This window comes from Eulemur rufifrons, chromosome 7 (assembly GCF_041146395.1).
Source record: "Eulemur rufifrons isolate Redbay chromosome 7, OSU_ERuf_1, whole genome shotgun sequence".
Lineage (NCBI taxonomy): Eukaryota > Metazoa > Chordata > Mammalia > Primates > Lemuridae > Eulemur > Eulemur rufifrons.
In genome coordinates, this window is record NC_090989.1 from 69831387 (window position 1) to 69851491 (window position 20105).

At 50.5% G+C, this 20105-nt stretch overlaps 1 protein-coding gene and 1 pseudogene across 1 annotated transcript in view; both read left to right on the forward strand.

Moving 5' to 3' along the window:
- XXYLT1 (xyloside xylosyltransferase 1) overlaps positions 1 to 20105 on the forward strand; it is a 163781-nt gene that overhangs the window by 2047 nt on the left and 141629 nt on the right. The gene's annotated exons all lie outside the window — the stretch shown is intronic.
- LOC138387735 (YTH domain-containing family protein 1-like) lies at positions 1622 to 10288 on the forward strand (annotated as a pseudogene).

A 20105-nucleotide genomic window follows, 5' to 3' on the forward strand; every position in this document is an offset into this window, starting at 1 on the left:
GGACATCACTGTGGTTAGGGAAGGGCACTCGGGCTGGACTTTGTGCTGTAGGAGGCCAAGAATCCAGGTCCTGGAGCCTGTGGGTGCAGAGCCCTTTGGGACTCACTGTCTCACCTGGGGTTTTCAGCCTGGGATCCATCTGGATTTACCTAATTGGAACCTCTGGAAGTGGGGCCTGGCACCCTGTCCCAGGTGATCTTAAGGACCCTAGTATTTGAAAAACCCTGCCCTAGTCTAGGGGAGAAAACCGAAAGCCCTTGGCCACAGGGTCAGTCTGGGCAGATCCGGGATTTAACCAGATCTCCAGATGCCACCCTGAAGACCAGCATTGTCATCTCTTCACCTTCTGAGTCAGAGGTAGCAAGCTGGGCCTACTCTACACCGTTGCCAGGTCTCTATCCTCATCTTGTCCCTGGCTCTAGCTGCAGCTCTTGTTGCACACCCTGTGCTTTCCAGCCTTGCATGACTTTGCTCATGTTGTTCCCACTCTCGGGATACTCTGTCTCCATTTCCACGTTTTGCCCATCGTCAGATACCCTCCCCTCCTTGGAGCCGTCTAAGGAACCCCCAGCTGAAAGGTTTCTCTTCCTCTTCTTCCCTCTTGGACTTCCCTGGGGCTGTGACTGTACCACGTCTTCTCACCCATCCCTGTTTACAGTGCCTGGCACTTAGTTGGCACCAGAAATAGTGGCCCAGGGATGGATCCAGCCTCAGCACCAGGCTCCTGTCTTGGAGTATGCTTCATGCTCAGACTCCCTCCCTTTGCTGGGCCCAGTTCTGACAGCCTCACCCAAAGCCTGGAGACAGCTGCACGTGGCCTGAGGGAACTGACACCTCCCCTGCTGAGACAGGAGGGGTGAGGGTCTGGGGCTTTTAGCCGGATGGCAGTGGTCAGGTAAGGGTTTATCAGTCTTGGCATAAGATTACTCTCCTTACTTTTGAGTTCGTATTTTGTGAATTTGTTTTCTGTTTGTGATAAAAGATGTTCTTTTTTTCTTTAAATGTGCGGTTCTAAAAGGTTTGCTTTATTTTATTTGTGATTTAATTCTTCCTCAGGTTTAGAGTATTCGTGAAAAGAGTGCTTCTCCCTGTACCAGGGACCACTTCACACATGCCTTTCCCTTTGTCTGGAGTGTCCCCTCCCCCCAGCCTTAACTGGGACTCGGATTTCTGGTCTCAGCATGTTATGTCCTCGGTAAACGGGTTTTTCCTGAGCCCCCATTGCACACTCTCAAAGCTCCAAGTACTTTTCCTTAATAACATTTATCACAGTTGTAGTTATATAATTATCGAATTAATAATTTGTCTAGAGTCTTGCTAGACTCTAAACTCCATAAGGGGGTTTAAATGTTGTATCCCCAGCTTCTAACATCATGCCTTACATACGTGACTGAATTTTGTATGGAGAATTGCGTTTTCAGTATTAATTAGGAAGGAGAAAACTAGAATGTCTCACCCGGGCCGCAGCCACCATTGGAGATGGTGACTCCGCAGTTCATCCACGTCTGTGGATCACAGCCACCACCACTGCTGTCGCCCCAGGATTTTGCAGTATGGCTCGTGGTCACTTGAGCAAGGGTGACAGGCCCTGCCTCGTGTTGCACCAGGCTGTTCATGCAGTATGTTGGCCACCAGTGTGTGCCCCCAGAGGACAAAAATACAAAACAACAAAATACAAAATGTTTCTTTGTATCAGAAAGATACTGTTCATGACAATGACTTTGAGCCCCACCTTTCTGGATGGTCAAATCAGACTGACAGTTACCCCTCAGTGAGCAATCCCTGCCTGCCCAGCTGTTACCCGCTGTCCACTGGGTTTCCTTTCCCCCTCACTGAGGCTCTGGGTTAATTTTTGCCCCCAAAACCCTGTGTTCTCAGCATGTGGCACAAGTGGGTCTCAAGGGCAGCAGACTCAGAGCTCTGCGTACGGGAGCAGCTACACCGACCCTCTGAGCTCCCTGGGCGGCTGGTTGCTAATGGCCAGATAGACTTTCACAGTGACACCCTCAACAAGGCCCCGGGGTGAACAGCCTGAAGCAGGCATGGCTGGCCTGAAGATCAGGGATATTACCATCTCTGGAGTCTAAATGGTAGGCTTTTTCGTCAGCAGCGTGGCATTGACTGGGTTCTTACCAGCAATGGTGGGACAAATGTGAGCCTTCCAGTTTCAAAGCTAACCTCATGGGCTGCCATTGCCAGCAGGCCTACACACCACAGCCTAAAATGAAAACAAAGAGCAGGCCTGTACAGGGGAGGGGGGTGTCCTGCCCGCTCTACCTATAAAGCATAACATGGACATTGGCACCTGGGATAACAAGGGACCCGGGGCCGAAGGCTCCAGCCCCCCAGGAGGTGCCATCCCCCTGTCTGCCCCAGAGCCCCAGCAGGTGGCTCAGGCGCTTCCAGCTCATCCTCCTTCTTTGGTCTAACCACAGTATCAGAGCCCTCAGCAGCCACCCCAAACCTGCCAAGTCTCCCCTTGCAACAGAAACACGGCATTTGGCAGAGTGGAGGGGCCAGCAGTAATGGTGACTCCTTTAGAAATACCCAGCCTAATTCTACCCTGGTGTAGAGTCCCACCCTGTCCTTCAAAAACTGAGTGCTGCCCATGGCTATAATCTCAAAGAGTTTGACCGGAATGTTAAAAGCAGACATGGGTTCATAAAGAGCTGTTCTGAGGATGACATTCACCTCTCCGCTGAGCACTCTATTTGGTGTACTGGTGTAACACAGAACATGGCAACAAGTGCTTGGACAGGCAACAAGTGCTTGGAAGGCTCAGGGCCTTCTGCGCCTGAGCAGCAAAGGGCATGTCTTTGTCTACCTGCTCTTCAGCATCAGTGGGAGTGGGCATTTCTGTGGGGTGGCTGAGATGAAGTCCCCCATGGGCTATGGCACCAGTCCTGGGGTCTGGTCTCAGGTCATCAAGGGGAAGTTTGACATGAAGTGGATTTTGTCAAGGATGTGCCCAAAAACCAGCTCCGGCACATCAGATTGGAGAATAAATGACAGACTGGTCACAAACTCCTGCAACACACAGGAGATGCCCTTAGCAAAAGCAAAACAAGTGCTGAAAACGATTGCTCCCTACAAGCACGCAACCTCCATCTTCGAAGACCTTTCTCACTATGAGAAGCGCCAGGAGGAGGAGGTTCATGTGCGGAATCAAAGCAGAGGAACGGTAGAATCCAAACAAACAATAAGAACAAACCAATTTCTTATATATGCTAACATTTGACTTTGAAAAATAGATTTTAAAAAAATGTGTGCTTGGTCAGCTCCAATGTGTCATCCTGTGCAGGGGTTAAGTGTTGCATCTTTACCTCCTTTGTAGTTTATTTTTGCCCAAATGGATCTACATTCATTTGGATTTTTTCTCTGTATATTGTAATATCATAGAACTCACTAATAAAGGAGTATTTTTTCACAGACCGACCTAATGTGAAATATAAGTATCCCTAAAAATAAACAAAGCAAAGCAAAAACCTAATCTATGCCAAAGATTTTTTTATTCTGGCAGAAATTATATTCTTATATCTATAAGATTATGTTCTTATTTCTGCATGAGACTGCATATTTCTCACCCCTCTATTGCTTTATAGCAAACATAAGAAACCATGAGTTGTTTTGTCATTTAGAATATTCTGTTAAAATCTCTTCAAAATACTGAAATCTAAAGGTTAATGATCACCTTGTTCACGTGATTTGCCATTTTTAAAATTTGTTATCTGTCTAAAATGCTAATCTGCTCGTTTGATTTTTCTCCTAGACAGAAAGATAAAGTTTAATTTTTTGAATTTGGTAGACACGCTGGGTTTCCCTGGAAAGTCTGTCCTTTCCCCCTCGGTTGCCCACCCCAAGCCAGCTGCTCTGCCCCGCGCTGCCCTGTTGTCTGCCCTGGCTGGATTGTGGTGGGTTCCACGTGCGGAGGATTTGCAAGACGGTTAGGTCTGGCGCAGTGTTCAGGCATTCTTAGTTGTTTGCAGATCATTTCTAATTTTCTCCTTTTTCTTCACTTGAGAATCCTGATGCCTCTTAAGTTTTCATATCAATAATGCAGCTCTTTAAATGTAAGATCGGATCACAAGTGTGATGGATGATGCTGCCGACTGTACTGTAAATGTCACTGTGTGTGTCTCATTGTTTTTCCCCTGATGGCTGGGTAAAAACGAAAAACAAACAAAACCTTTTAGAAAATGAATTTTCTGTCATGTTTTGGGGAATGAGGGACCGTTGAAGAACTCACCACCACCTGGAGTTTGAGTTTAAGCATGAAAATGTAGCTCATTTCCGACGTTCCAGTGCACCAACTCAGCACGTGCCCGGTGTAGAGGATCTTTGCTGTCCTAGACGGCAGACGCCCTCTGAAAACTCCTTACTCCAAAAGACCCTCTGAGTCAAAGTTTAAGCTGTATCATTTAGCCTTGTATTTGGAGTGTATCACTTCCTCTGAACTGTCACTGCCTGTATGGAGTCATGAATGACAATGGGTAACTTTCCCCTAGGGGAATATAAGCCTTAATAAATTTTTTTTTTGCTATTTAGAAAACAAAACAAAACAAACAAACAAACAAAACCTCACCCAGGTTGGATCAGATCTGGAAGGCAAGATGTATGTAATGTATATAGCAAGAAAGTCAAGAATATATGGCATAATAGGTGAGGAAACTTGTCAAGGCCACTTGTGGAGTTACTGACCCAGTTGGGGTTAGACCTGCATCCTAGGCCAATGTTCTTCCCTTTGTGCCATATTTTCCCTTTAAGGAGCACTTCTCTCTTGTAAGATAAGGTCCATAGGGCAATTTACCGCCAGGGAGAATTGACTTGAGTTGTGTAGAACAGGCAGCTCCTTGGCCCACCCAGCTGCCCAGAGACAGCCTGGGGGCTCCTCTTCCCTTAGGGTGGCTGTGGGACTTCACCGTGGCTGCAAGATGCAGAACAGGGTCACAATGAACTGGCAGAGGACTTGTGCCCACACCTGGAGGTCCCTGCTCAGGCCATTGCCAAGTGACATAGAAACATCATTTAGCTGAAATGGTTGTGGAAATAAATCATAGAACATTATTAATGACCTTAGATTCTATTTTGCTTAATTAAATATTAGCTAAAAAGAATTCATTTAACCAGAAAAATATTGTTTTGACTATTATTAAAAGTTTTTTGAAATCTATTAGTTTCTTACCTCCTAACAGTATAAAAATATATTCTTTGTTAACTTATTTAATAAATGTCTGAACTTGTTATGTTCCAGGCACCAGTATAGAAGCTGCTTGTAGCCTATACAATCGTTCAATTTCTAACTGCATCAGAATCCCCTGGGGACACTTACTAAAAATACAGAATGCTGGGCCCCGTCCCCAGGTGTGGGTCAGAACTGTGGGCAGAGCCTGGGAATCTGTATGTGGAGCTGCACAGGCAGGCGTGGGAGTCCCTGCTGTAAAGGATACAGGAGAGTTTGGTGCTCTCCCGCTGATCTCAGCCATCCCAGCCAGCATCCTCTCCCCTTGTAGCCTTCCCTGGGGAGCAGGATGCTTGGCACATAGTAGGCATTCCAGAACTGTTTGAACAGCTCTCTTTCATCCAGGCTCTGCTGACCTGCAAAAGGGAGCAGCATTCACCTTGCTAAAATGCTTTTATCACATCACTTCCATTCCAAACCTCCAGTTGCTCCTGGCTAATTGGCATCCCAGATCCTTCGAACATTCTCACCCCATGGCAGCTGGCTGAGCTTTGATTGCTCTGCTTCTGCGCCATCTGCTCTCTCGTTCTGACTGTCAAGTGGAATCCCACACTTGTCAAACTTAGGTCAAGACTTATCTCTTCCATGAGCCTCTCTTGCTGTATCATGTTTGACAGAATATACCATGAAAACCGCAAATAATGGTAGGTTAAACAAGATTGAGCTAATTTCTTATCTCACTGACGTCCAGAGGTAGGCATTCCTGGGCTGGCATAGGGGTTTCGGGGTTATCAGGGTCCTCGGCTCCTTTCAGCTTCACTGTCCCTAGGAAGTGGCCCTTGACTTAATGGTCCAGTATGGCTGCTAGAGCTTTGGCCATCACGTCTGTGTTGCTGTGTTGTGGTTAGTCCACTGCAGTCCAGTGCTGCTACATCTGTTGTTCAGGGTTTAGTCTCATAACATGGTTCTACTCTACTGACTTCTGGGAAAATAAACACGGTGAGCAGACTCAGGGCACCTCCCATGTCCTCCCCCAGGTGACCAGCCCTCTGCAGAGGCCTGGTGGGGCCCACCAGCCACTACTGGTACACCCTCCAGGGGTCAGCAATGTTGCTTCTTTGTGTGTTTCCCCTGTGCTGTCACCAAGGTATCAGCTCAGGAAGGCCTTCCCTGAACCCCTTTGCTGAGGCAACCCCCATCTTTCCCATCAACTTGTGTATTTCTTTTATGCACATGTTCATTTCTGGTTCTCACGTTCCAGGATAGGAGGCTGCATGTGTACAGTGTCTGTCACTTCCAACTCAGGCCAGAAATAGGGATGGCATCTATGAGGTTCCTATAAACCCCAAGAGATGAAGAAAGTAAGGTTTCTGCCTTCATGGGGATTATATTCTAGTAGGAAGAGAGAGGCTGCGAACAAGTAAACGGGATCCTGACTTTCTCAAACATGCAGAGCACACTGCAACCTAAGGCCGTCACTCCTGCAGTGCTCTCTGGAGGCATCTTGCCAGCAGCCACTCCCTCACTTCCTTTAGTCTCTGCTGGAATGTCACCTTATCAGTGGAGCCTTCCTTGACCACCTGCGCAATGGCCAACAACTCCCCATCCTTGACCCTCGCAGGTGCCCTGTCTCCTTATCCTGCTTCATTTTCTCTATAGAATGTATCTCAGTCTGATTCTCTCTCTATTTATTTACTTGTTTAAAGTCTGTCTCTTACACATTCCCCACAACCCTAGAACGTAAGCTCCACGAAGGCAGGGACTGCTCTCGGGATGACAAGTTAGGAAGAAAAAGGAAGCTGTGTGCATCCCCCATGTTCTTAGTCTGTTTTCTGTTACTATAACAGAATGTCTGAGAATAGGTAATTTATAAAGGTAAGAAGTTTATTTAGCTCATGGTTTCGGAGGCTGGGAAGTCTAAGAGGATGGCCCCAGTGTCCAGTGAGGGCTCTGTACTGTGTCGTAACATAGTGAAGAAGCAGAAGAGGGAGTGGGCACGTGAAAAAGGGGCAAAACACAAGGGCGTCTTGCTTTTTAGCAACCTGCTCTTTCCCTAACTAACCCGGTCCAGTCCCGTGAGAGTGAGAACTGACTCCCACAGAATTTTCCCAGGCTTGTGAGAGAGGCATTAATCCCTCTTAATGACCTAATCATCTCTTAAAGGCCCCACCTCCCAACACTGCCACAGCCAGGATCAAATTTCCAACGCATGAATTCTGGGGGACACACACGGTAGCACCCCCTTACAAGTGACTGTGGGATTCCAGGAGGAGCATGTGCCGAGGACTAGGAGTGAACAGACAGATGTTAAAGCTCCACGAGTGCACTCGGGGATTCTCGGAGTTTCTTTTAACGTGAGTGGCTTGGAAAAGATGAGTACTCAGCTCCTATCGGGGCTTGAGAAAAGCCCAAATGTGAAGACTTCAATGCTAGCTGTGTCCTTGCTGAAATTAATGACAAACAGATGACACTGCAAATGCACTCGATTGTCCAGCGTGTCACAGCAGCAGGCACTTTGCACCTGAATGAAACTTTTGAATAAGTTAAGACAGTCTGGGAAAGAGGTGATCAAAGAAATGTGTCCTGAAGTGAGAGGCTCTTGGAAAAGATAGGCTGACGTTTCCTATGATAGTATTTAGAGAACAGTGTGTATTTTACCAAATGCATTTAACAGAGGCATTCTTTTAAATTATGCTGATGAAAACAACTGTAGTAGTTTGTGTGCTAATGTATGTTTTGCATGGAAAACTTTATAATCATGCATCTGTAGGGAATAACTTTGTATAGTATTATATCAAATACAATAAACTCTAGATAATTCCACAAGTATGTGTTGAAATTATAAGGTAAAGCCTGTAGCATAGTTCAGGTGTAGTTATATAGATGAAATACTCGGATAGATGAGTGACTTACAAATTGTGTGGGGACCTCAGTGTACAGATGAAATGTTCCAGCTTTGGGCATCAGCAATTCCTCACTCATTCCTGACTGTTCTGTGTTCCTACAGACTGTTTTTTAAAAGACAGGTAATTACTTGTTTTTGCAATTAAGAATTGAGATATAATTCATATACCATAAAGTTTCCCCCCTTAAAGTATACAGTTGAGTGGTTTTTGGTATATTCACAAACTTGTACAACTGTGACCACTAATTCCAGAACATTTTCATCATCTCAAAAGAAAACCCTGTATCTGTTAGCGTCACTCCCCATCTTCCTGTCCTCATATTCCCTGTAAAGCACTAATCGGCTTTTGTCTCCACAAATTTGTCTATTCTGAACATTTGATATAAATGGACTCATCCAATATGTGGTCTTTTGTGTCGGGCTTCTTTCACTAAGTATAATGTTTTTAATGTTAATGTTGGAGCATGTATCAATACTTAATCCCTTTTTATAGTTGGATAATACCCCATTGTATGGACATACCACATTACCCATTCATCAGTTGATGGACATTTGGGTTGTTTCCACTTTTTGACTGTTACAAATAATGGTGCTGTGAACATTCATTTATAAGTTTTTGTGTGGACATGTTTTCAGATCTCTTGGGTACAACCTAGGAGTGGAATGGCTGGGTCATACGTTAACTCTGTTTAACCTTTTGAGGAACTGCCAGACTGTTTTCCAAAGTAGCTGCACCATTTTATATTCCTACCAGCAGTGTGTGAGGATTCCAATTTCCCCACATCCTCACCAGCACTTGTTATTGTCTGTCTTTTTGATTATAGCTATTCTAGTGGGTGTGAAGTGGTATCTCATTTTGGTTTTGATTTTCATTTCCCTAAGGACTAATAGTGAGATGATTACATAGTGATAGGGACAACTACACACATGTATTTGATATTTTTCATATACATTTTCCAAAATAGATTTTACAAGAAAAACCAGTTATTTTGACATTCTCCTCCTTGCCCTGAAAGATATTATAACATCTCTGAAAATGTGCATATTCTGAAGAACATGGTTTGGAAATTTCTGGTGTGTGCATGTTTTGCCTAAAATCAGCAAGGGGGTGTTACTAGAATGAAGACTTGATTGGGAGAATAATAGTAACAACATGTGTTCAGCACTTTAGAGTTTATAAAAGTGCTTTTGCAGATGTCTCATTTGAGCATCACTGAGACCCGTGAAGGAGGTATGGAGTCCCCGAGGCTGAGAGGTCAGGTGGCTTAGGAGCTCCTGGAATAGGAGCTGCCTCAGGACAGAGCCAGCAGCTGTGCCAAGGGACTGTGGTTGTGAGGATGAGGAGTGGACAGTAGCCCACCTCACAATCTGTGTCGTCCCCCTGCGGAGGCAGCCCCAATAAATACATTGAACCTGAACAAAAACTGTGTTTGCCAGTGCAGCTTCGGCCCCAGCAGCTTCAGGGTGCATTGCAGAGTCGCCAAACGTTGGAACAGGAAGCAAACCCTGAACCCCTAGGTGCAGGGTCCCCTGCGGAGCTGATAGACCCAGGGTCAGAGAGGGGCAGTGACTTAGTGCCACACAGGGCTGAGGTTAGAACCAGCCCGGGCCCTTTCCTCTTTGTCAGCGTTATCTGCGGCCTCGGGTCCTTTGGCGGGGCGGGTTGAGACCTCACACCCACAGCGACTTGGTAAGGCCTGTCCTCTGCCCACCCCAGCGGGGCCTCACCTCCCCGTCTCCCCCGGATGTGCTTCTCCGGGGACGCGCCGCACGCCCTGGCCCCCAGGGGGCAGAATCCTCGCCGGTCCCCTGGGGCTAGTTGTCCAGCTGCCCTGTGCCTGGGGCTGACCGGGGAGTCAGTATTGGGGAGCTGTATTGGGAGGGGGGACCACATATTTTGTCCTTTGCTTGGGGAGGATCGCTGGAGGACCTCCATGGCCACAGTCAGCGCTAGGGCCGCCCAGGCCCGGAGGAGAAACTACAGGGTGGCCCCCAGGGACCGCGTCCTCCGCGAGACCCGCGGGCAGCGGTGCAGAGCTGCCCTAGCACCGACGCGGTATCTCCGGCCGAGGCGGACCACGGGCGAGCGCGGCGCCCCTCGTGGCCGCTGGAGGGCGCCGCCGCGCCGCGTTTGCGCGCCGGACCCCGGCCTGCTTCTGCCGCCCAGGCTCTCGCGGAGCCCCGCCCCGCCCAGCCCCGGGTGATTAGAAAGGGCAACTCTAGTGAAAGGGGGTCAGCGTGGTGATCGTGGCCGTCACTTCCTGATGAGGCCCTTTGAAAAAGGTGGATGAACAAGCAGCTGGGGAGGTCGGATCTGGCAGCACACAGGGAGGCATGCGGATGGGAGGCCCCCTCCTCTCCTCCGTCGCTGCCCTGGGACCCCAGCTGGGAGCTGCCCACTGGGCCTAGCAGCTCCCCCGGGGGCGCGTCCCTCCCGCTCCACTGGGGTCACACCTGGGTGGGCTTCCGCGTACGGTGTGGGAGGTGTGTCTGTTAGAGTGGCGAGGAGGTGGCGTGGCCCTTGGCGTCGTGGCACTGGGTGGGCAGTTGGGCAAACGGCCCGAGCCCCCGAGAGGCAGGTGCCGCGGGGCGCACCTCCAGAGTGGCTTAATTGCCTGGAGCCTTGGAGCCCCGGCATCCACGGATGTTGGAGGGGCTCGGATTCCCACCTCCCAGGCCTGTCCCCAGGTGAGACAAGAGCTTCCCCATCTGTTTCTGGGGAGGGAGGCCTCTCCTTGGGAGGAGGGGTCCGGCTGCCACTGAGAGGGGCCCAGAGGGGGAGCTCAGGCTCTCAGGGGTACCTGGCAGGGCCCCTAAGGAGTCTCTGCTACTTTCCCTCAGCCCTTCTGTCCAGGGCTCTTACCTTTGGCCTCCGGGCCACTCACACTGTCCTGCGGGTTGTGGAAGACTGGTCAAGATGACCAGAGTAATATCACATCCCTCACTTTTCCTACAGGACGAGGGACCTTGACTTAGGGGCTCTGACCCCAAGAGGCGACTCTGCCTGTTCTGAGCAGCTGAGCCAGGCCCTGTCAGCTGGCAGGAAGCCTGCTGTTAACTTAATGTGTTTTAAATTAAAGTCATTTGTTTTATTTATTGAGGTGATTACTGTTAAGCAGCCACATAAGCGATCCTCTGCTAGTGGGACTAAGTGTCCCAGAGGCTGGCCTCTGTTGCCCTGTTCAGGCCTGGCCCAGGGCTAGAACAGGTGTGCTGTTCAGGTAACAGATAAAATGAGCAGCAAGTGGCAGGTGATTGGTAAATGGTGGCTGCTACTTCTCGTACCTGAGTAGGTGTGTTGGGAGCAGGGATCCTGGTTTCATCATTCTGGAAGGCACACACTGGTTTATTCATGATCATAGTATCTTCCCTGCCAGGCAAATATTATACTTGTTGATTCAAGTATAATATTTGGGGGCGCAGCTTGCTTGCTTGCAAAACAGCATTCTGCCCAGGTTTATTTCAGGGTGTCCTCATGTTCTTTCCAGTCTTCTCCAATGTTCTCTCATGTTATTCCCCCAATTACAGTGTTCTCTCCTCTCACCCTCTGCAACTCCAACCCCTGGATAGGCCCACACCCCTTCCCCTTCTCGGAGAACACCCAACACTGTGGCCTTATTCAATGTCAGTTGCACCCACGCTGTCTCCTTCCCTCGAGAAGGAAGAGGCCCTGATCCTCGTCTCTCTCGCCCGCCCAGCCTAGCACACGCCTGGCCCTGGGCAGAGGCTCTGTAAATGCCGACCTGGGGTGTCCATCCGGCTGTTCTGGAGAAGGTGCTGCCGCTGCTTGTCAGGACGGTGAAGCTGGAGTCTGGGTGCTTTGTAGTCTTGTGTAGGCAATGTGCATGATCCTAGTGCATCTTCTCAGGGATGACGGAATGTTCCTTAGTTTCTAGAAAGTTCCAACTCAAACTTGTTTATAATAAACTGTGAGCATTTTTGATGTTTTGTTTACCTTTTCTTAATGGTTTTTGATTTGTTTTCTTGGTCTGATTGTACACACCAATTTGTTTCTTTTTGGGGGATCAGCCAAGTGTGAACTGATTTAAAAAGGCCAGGCCACTGGGGGGGGGGTCCACATAACCCCCACAGACCCACATACTCCCAGAGCTCGTTCATATGCCTGGCTCCTGCCCCGCCCCTGAGGCTTCCCCTCTGTGACTCCGACCCCACTGAGTGCTGGGAGGTGGCTCTGCTCTCGCCAGAGCATTAGGGCGGTCCAGGGTGGGAGCTCTGTGAGACTGCCCAAATGGTCCTGGTCAGTGTGAGACTCAAGGGACCTCATGGGCTCTGGCAAGTGGATTAGTCATAGCTTGAAAACCTGTGCAGGATGAGGCACAGTGCAAGCTTTGCTTAGGGCGCCCTAGGCCACCTGCACTCTAGGGGGCGGGAAGACACAGGGCAGAGAATTCCAGATATGCCTGGGGCTGCTCTGTGGGAGCAGGGAGCCTGAGGATGTGCATCGTGGCCAACTGGGAGGATGTGACCTGCCCATCTTAGAGACAGGGGAACTGAGGGTTCTAGGTCTTTCTCTGGCCCTGCCTTCCATTGGCAAGGCCTTTCAGTGTCTCTGAGCCTCAGTTTCTCATCTGTGAGCGAGGCAGGGACCCTCTAGCTCCGAGTCATGCCTATGGCTCTCACACTCACTGGCATGTGTGAACTGGGTCTAGGAAGCTGCAAAGCACTCGCCCTTTCCAGACCCCTCCTGTGTGGGAGGGCGAGGGGTTGGGGGGCTTCAGGCTGTTCTCCTCATGCTGGGGTAGTCCCTAGAGAGGCCCTGACCAAGACCTCCCTGCTGACTCACCCGTCTGGGACATGTTGCTTTGTTTCTTGGCCTTGGCCCTGAGGAGGATGGGGGGGCGAGGAGTGTGGACTCACCTGAGCTCTCTCAGACATTTGGCACCATTGTCAGTGATAGCACAGTTGCCACTATCGCCTCTGGGCCCCGCTGGGGCTGAGCCCGAGCCTGGGTGGGGGGATCTATGGGCTAGGGAGTCCCCTGCTGTGTCCCGCCTGGTTCTGTCCTCCTTCAGCCCCAGTCCTGCCGTGTCTGCCCAGGCATCTCTGGGTCCCGGGCAGTGGGCTCCCGTTGTGAGCTGTCTGTGCGACACTCAGTGGGTGCTCTGGATGCCTCCTGTGTGCTGGCTCACCGCCTGACGGAAACTCCCCACCTAGAGCATCCGTGAAGACCTGTCGCCTTTATGGGTCTTTCTGACACTGCTGCTGTCCCTGCTCTGCCTGCCGTGCTGGCGAGTGTGCCAGACTGGGGGGCCTAGAGGGGAGGCCCGAGTCTGGTTTCCCTCTCCGTCCTGGCGCAGCTGTGGAGTGGGCGCGTGTTCCTCGAATGACTGTGATGCTGGCTCGGATGGGCCTGGCTCGAATCTCGGTCTGCCTCAGCCCTCCGGGAGGCAGAGGATAGTTGTTTGCCTCCGGGAGCCCGACCACACACTGCCCAGCCCGGGGCACCGGTCACCTGCCCCAGGACGGTGCTCCCTGGTGCGGGGCTTGGCAGCAGGTGCCTCTGTGACTTAACTGAGAGCATCATTGTCCTCCCATGTTACAGCTTAAAACTCCTCAGCTAGTGGCTCCCTTCCTCAGCTAAAGAGTTGAGTTTGGGGAGCCGTGTTTGCAGAGGATGAAGATGTTCCGTAGGCTGGTTCCGTTTACTGGCCTGTCGTTCAGGCTCACTGAGCGGCTTTGGCTTTGATCAGGAACGTGAGCAGCTGAACCTATTTAGTTAGAACTGATACGGCTCTCTCAGACAGTTGGGAGACTTTTTAGGGCAAATGCAAAATGGAAACGTTTCTTTTATTTAAGGCAAAAGCTCTGTCTTAAGCAATTGGCTTTGGGAAATGAAATATGACCTTGCTGTTTAAACTCCTGATTTCTGGAACTGTTGACTTCTGAGCCCTTTTCTGTGACATGTGCAGCATCTGGACTTGATTTATGGGGATCTCAGGGGCATTTGTTACAGCCCGGAAATATGAGAGGGAAATCTCGCTGCTGAGGACCCAGCCTAGTCCCTGGGCCGTGGGCTGGGGAGAGTGTGAGAAAGTGGGAGGAGGAAGTGCTTGGAGCCACGTGGACAGGTGAGGCACAGAGGATGGGCCCCACTAGAGCCCTTGGAGTGGGCCTGCCTGGCAGATAGTGCAGAGCTGTACATCTCATTCTAACAAGCCAATTCATTTTCCCATGTCCCTTTGAGCCCATGTCCCTGGCAGGCCTCATTTTGGTGTAGCAGGGAATTGTGTTATTTGCTCATTCTGCCTAATAGGGGACCCACACGTGGTGGCGGATGCCATAAACATCTCCCCACGTGCTGTCCTGGTTCGTGCTTTGTGTTCGTATGGCTGCGTGGTAAGCCATTGTCATATTTCTTTTGTAAGCTCTTCCGTGAGTTTCTGATTTTTCACACTATAAAAAACACCACAGAGAACATCTCTGTGTATTTGGTTTTTTCCTTTTGTATGGTTCCAAGGAAGCCTTCCTCGATTGCGCCCCTGCTTCCCAGGGCTGTCCTGGGCCCACACGCCAGCGTATGCAGATCAGTACCTGGCGGTGGTGTCCTCCGTGCCCACTCCCTAGGCCTGTCACCAGAGTTTTGCCTGCTCATTTACATTGCATAGCGCTGCTTTTTCTCCTCTTATGTAGTATTTTGCTTTCTGTACATTAAAACATTTAAATTATGAAACAAGTGAAAACGGAAAAATTGGCTGGTCCAAAGGTGGTGCGTTATCGCACTTGATTGTTTGCAGTCAGTGGCAGATTGAGCTCCTCCTTCCATGACTGTCCCCCTTCTCACTACTGCACTTGACTAGTCTTAAAAAAAAGAAAAAGAAAAATTCAGAAAAAAATGTCATGGACATCTGTGTTCCTATTATGTAGGTTACATAGGTGCTAACTTTTTGCTGTATTTGCTTAAGATTCCTTTTTTTAAGGGAATAAAATATCATAGATATAGCTAAAGCCCCCCCAGCCTCCCAGAAGTGTTTACTATTACACATGAGAAGGTAGTGTGTTTTGTGCAATTTGTATGTTTTTGTACTTTGCTTTTACCACATACGTATGTATGCAAAATATATATATGTAATTGCTTTGTGTGTTTTAAGCAGTTATAGAAATGCTCTCCTATGTATATCCTTTTCATATTTCTTTTTTCATTGCATGTTATGATTTTGAGATTTATCCCTGTTGGTGCATGTGGGTCTTCTTGGGTCATTTTAACTGCTGGATGGGCCTCAGTTTACCCATTTTCCCTTTGAGAGATGGCTAGGTGGTTCCCACTTTGTTGTCACCCCAACTTCGTGAACACCCAGGCACAGCCCTGCATGCACACCTGGAAGGGGCCGGCTGGCCCTGGAGTGTGTGCATCTTCAGCTTTGCAAGACACTGCCGAGCTTTCTCCAGCGCCACCGTCCCTCTTCCCACGACCTTTCTCCCGAGCACTGGTGCAGACCCCCTTTTCTTGGTGTGGATCCTGCTGCCTTTGAGACAGGAGGTAGGAATTGGGGGCAACTTTGGGAATAGGATAGGTGGGGAGACTTTGAGGGCAAGCTTGAGAGGCTCCCTAGCACCACTCCAAACTTCCTGGTTGTGCAGAGACTTGGGCTGGTCTTCCCAGAGTCGTCAGAATCTCTGTGGAGGAGGGCAGGGAGGAGGGTTCCTGCAGCGGGAGGTGGAGTAGCCTTTTGCTCAAGTGTGCACTCAGTCTTCAGTGCAGCTCCACCTGGGTCTGCCCCGGCCCTGCTGCCCTCACAGGCGGGCGTGGGGCTGCATGAGAAGGTCCAGGCCTGGCTCTGGGGCTGGCTCCCCCAGGGGCTTGCCCCGTCCCACCGTGCTGGACCCCACTTTCCCTGTCAGAAACAGTGATTTTTGTGGCCTCCTAGCTCTATGCATGTTGTTCACCCACTTTGATTTTGCATTTAGCAAGTGGTCTTCACGCCTGAGCCTTGGGGAGCCAGCAGGTCGGGCTGGGGCAGCTGTGGCCTGATGCTCCCACTGACCTGCTGTCTCCTGCCTGCAGCACTGCAGCACAAACCCCTGCTCAGTTAAGTTGTCTGTGCTTTCATAGAGCTTGGGGGAATGTCCTCAGATCCCAGGGGCTCTGGGCAATGCAGATTTTTGCTGACAGAGGGAAACCTCGCTGGCCCTGCACAAAAGCCAGAGGCAAAGGAGCACTGCTTTCTTTGAGATGAGCATTTTTAAGGTCCATGTGAGCCCATCCAGTAGTGGTATCTGCAGCCTGCACTCAGCTGCTGTTTACTGGGTGCCTCCTGCGTGCCAGGCACTGTTCCGGGATCTTGGGTAGGTCAACGAACACAAGAGACAGAACAGGTGAAGAGTCCTTGCCCTCGGAGGGCTTACATCCTGGCAGGAAGTGGATTAAATGAACTAATGAAAGTTGTCTACTTTGCTGCCTGGGAGACGGTGTAGTGGGGGCTGGGAAGGGGTTAAGTTTCATTTTGCTTCTTTGTTCCAGGAAAAGCAGAGGAAAAAATTATATGTTAATAGCATGTTCGCAGGTGAGTAAATCACACAGTACCTTAGCAGGATAAGGGGATCGGGAGTACAGGCGGGTGCGATCTGTAATTGGGGGGCAGAGAAGCGTCACTGAGAAAGCAGCACCGAGCGAAGACCCTACGGAGGGAAAGAGCTGGCCAGGCAGCGCCGGGAGAGTGTCAGGTGGCAGGGGCGGGCTGGGGGCTGGGAGAGCCCAGTGGGCACTGGTGTCAGAGGTCACGGGAGGAGGGCAGCTCCCAGCCCGCAGCCCTGCCGCAGAGTGAAGGTCCTGGCTTTGACTCTGGTGAGAGGAGGAGGGTGGCTCTGGCCACCGCTTGAATAGCATGAAGGCAAGACCTCAGGACGCCACCCTCCTGGCCCTGGGGGAGAGGACAGTGGTGAGCGGTGGAGGGACTCTCGGTCTGTCAGGGAAAGGGCTGTTGTTAGGTCAGGATGTTGAGTTTTCCCACACTGGAGTTTACTCACACACAAGCTTGAGGTATTTGGCATCAAGAGGGCTGTACACATGTTCACCCCTCTGCAGAGCTTGCGTTTGTAGTGGGCACCCTCGGCGGGAGCTCTGCCCCTCGGTGGGGGAGTAAATGAGAAAAGGGAAGTGAGGGCAATCCCTAGTGATGAGAGGTTCTGGGATCAGCAAGACCTGGGCTCAAATCTGGGCCGTGGCCACCCACCAAGTCACCTTGGACAGGTGACTTCACCTCTCTGACCACAGCTGCCTTCTTTATAAAGGGCACGGTCACAGCGAGGACTGGATGAGCTCATGTTTGTAGTGTTTTTGCCTGACACAGGTTTTGTGTCATTTCTTTGTGGCCCCATGAAGAGCAGGTGCCAGTGTGCTGTGTGCCTGTCGTGAGCCGTGGGCCTGTCATGTGCCTGGTGTGAGTTGTAGGCCTGATATGAACTGTGTGCCCGTTAAGAGCCGTGTGCTTGTCGTGTGCCTGTCGTGAACTGCGTGCTTGATGTGAGCTGTGTGCCTGTCACGTGCAGCGTGGTGCCGCTTAGAGAAGTTCTGGATCTTGAACATCGCCTGTTGGTGTAACCTCTTGAGGTTAGGGAAGGGACTTAGTGAGCGGCTTAGATGAGGCATTAAGTGAATTAGCAGGCCGGTTCTGACGTCAGCCCGGGAGATCTGGGCAAGGTGGTGGCAGGCAGGGAACTCAGTGTGTTGAGCTCCTCCAGCTGCCACCGCTGTGGGAGGCTTTTAAACACATCGTCTCACCCACAAAAGGAGGCAACAGACACACGCAGTGTCTCTAACATCAGGTCATTTGAATGTTTTCTTCCAGTTTTTGCCAGTGTCCTAGAACCCCCTACAGTGTTACCTGCTTAACATATATTTTCAATTGACTCACCTTTTTTCCTTCTTTTCTCCTTAGGTAATATCCGTGAAATCAAAGTTCTAAAGAGTTTCCTTTACTAATTTTTCTAGTATTTTGCACAAAAAAGCAAACCTAGAATATTAAAATGATTGGCCTGCATGCCGCTCAGGGCTCCCTCTGTGCCCCCAGGTGGCCTGTGACGGCTGACCCAGGATTTCACAATCGAGTCCTCGTACTGCGGGTTTCCCTCTCCTCTCCCACCTCGTCTCCGTTCTCTGCTTTCCTTCTCTCTCATCATGCCTTACCCCATCCTTTTTATGGGGCAGAAACATTATTTTGCAGCACACTGGCTTATACTGTCAAGAAAATTTAGTACTAAAGAAGCAAAACTTCATGATTTATGAACGAGCTGAAGTAAGGACTGCTCACACTCACTATGCAAGGATTCCTTGCTTTAAAGAGTTCACTGCAAGTATTCTTTAGAGAGTGGTGAAAAAAGTTCGGGGTGATTCCTTGTGTTTGCAAATGACTGACTGCTCTGCATGGAGAGGTGGGACTCGGCCGAGGCAGCGGCCAAGGCAGCAGCAGCAGCAGGTGCCGAGTGGCCGGAAGCTGGGGAGCGAGCGCTACCCTGCCCTGGTGTCTCCCTGGCTGCGGGGCTGTGGGAGGTCGGATGGACTGTGTTAAAGAAAGCACAGGTTTATGTGTACAGAACCCTTCAGCCATCCTGACCCTCAGTCAGTAGCGTCTGGAAGGGTATGTGGCCACATTCTCATGTCACTGTTGTCTGGTCACGAGCACACGCAGAGTCTGGAGGATGGCACAGCCCCCCACCCCGCCCCACGTTTCCTTTGCGGTTGCCTGTGGCTCATTCCTGATCAGCCTGGGGGAGTGTCCAGGGCTCACTGCCCGTCTCCCCACACTCCTCTTCATTCCTAACCATGTGTTCCTCTTGGTCTTTTCTCTGACTCCTCCTCGCTCTCCAGGGACATGGCTGCATCCTGGTGTACCACAGTTCCTGGTGGTCATCCTGGAAATCCATCTGGGAGGCTCAGGTGTTTGAAGGTCTACAGAGTGCTGCACCTACAAGGCAGATCAGCCTTTTTCTTGCTTATTCTTACACACGTGACCTCTATATTGCTATGCCAACAGGGTCTTCACCTCTGTATCTGCTTGCTGAAGACCCTCTTGCCCTTGGAGGTGAGGAGGATGAGAACCGGGTGAGGGGAACAAGAGCTGCCCCCGCGCTGGGACAGGGGGTGCCTGGGTGTAGCTCCTTAGCCCGAGGTCCTCTCTCTTCCAATGGTGATGGCCTCATCATCCCTGGGACCGAGGCTGGATTGCTCTGTTAGAAGCTCCTGAGTGAAAAGAAAACTGAGGTTTTCAAAGAGGGAAGGGGGTTTATCTTAGCCATTTATCCTCTCTTTATCATAGACAGGAGAATAAATCCCGGTGAAGACATGCCTGGACTAGACGGAGCAGCTGAAGGGCATGAATCGGCAAGCGTGTGAGACGGTGGTGTCCTCTCTGCCTCTTCCCTCCCCACCCAGGGCAAGCACCCATAGCTCCTCCAGCTGCTCCCCAGATTCAGTGGTCTCTGGACCTCTCGCCACCTGGGTCTTCTCCTTTGGGTACTCTAGAATTTACCCCTGGCTTCCCTGCAGTGTGCTTTCAAGAGCTGAACCCACCCAGTACTGGGCCGGTCTAACTGGCCTTGAGTTGAGTGCGGTCATCTGTCACCTCCCATCTCAGAGTGTCTGGGGGCCACCTTCAGGAGCATCACTTGGAGGTGGGTTTTAAATGAAGATTCCTGAGCTTCACCCCAGACTCTGACTCAGAATCTCTGGGGTTCTGCGTTTTAATAAGTCCCCCCACGAGCGCCTGTGCACACTGAGGCTGGAGACCCTCTGATCCAGACCCATCCTCCTGGTCGTGCAGGCGAAGCTCGCAGGCTTGCCGGAGACACGTCATCCTGCTGGTATTGTTTGGCCTTAGTCACTCACCATCTGGTGGGCCTGTCTCTGTCACGTTATGTTTCCTCCTCGTCCCTCCCTGCCCTGGGCATATCAAGGGTTTGCGCAACTGGAATACAGCCCATCTCTGCTAAAATGTTGGCAATCTTGCAGGAGTCCCAGAATATTAATTACAGGTCTGGGTACCTTGGAAACTCCTGCAGGTGCAG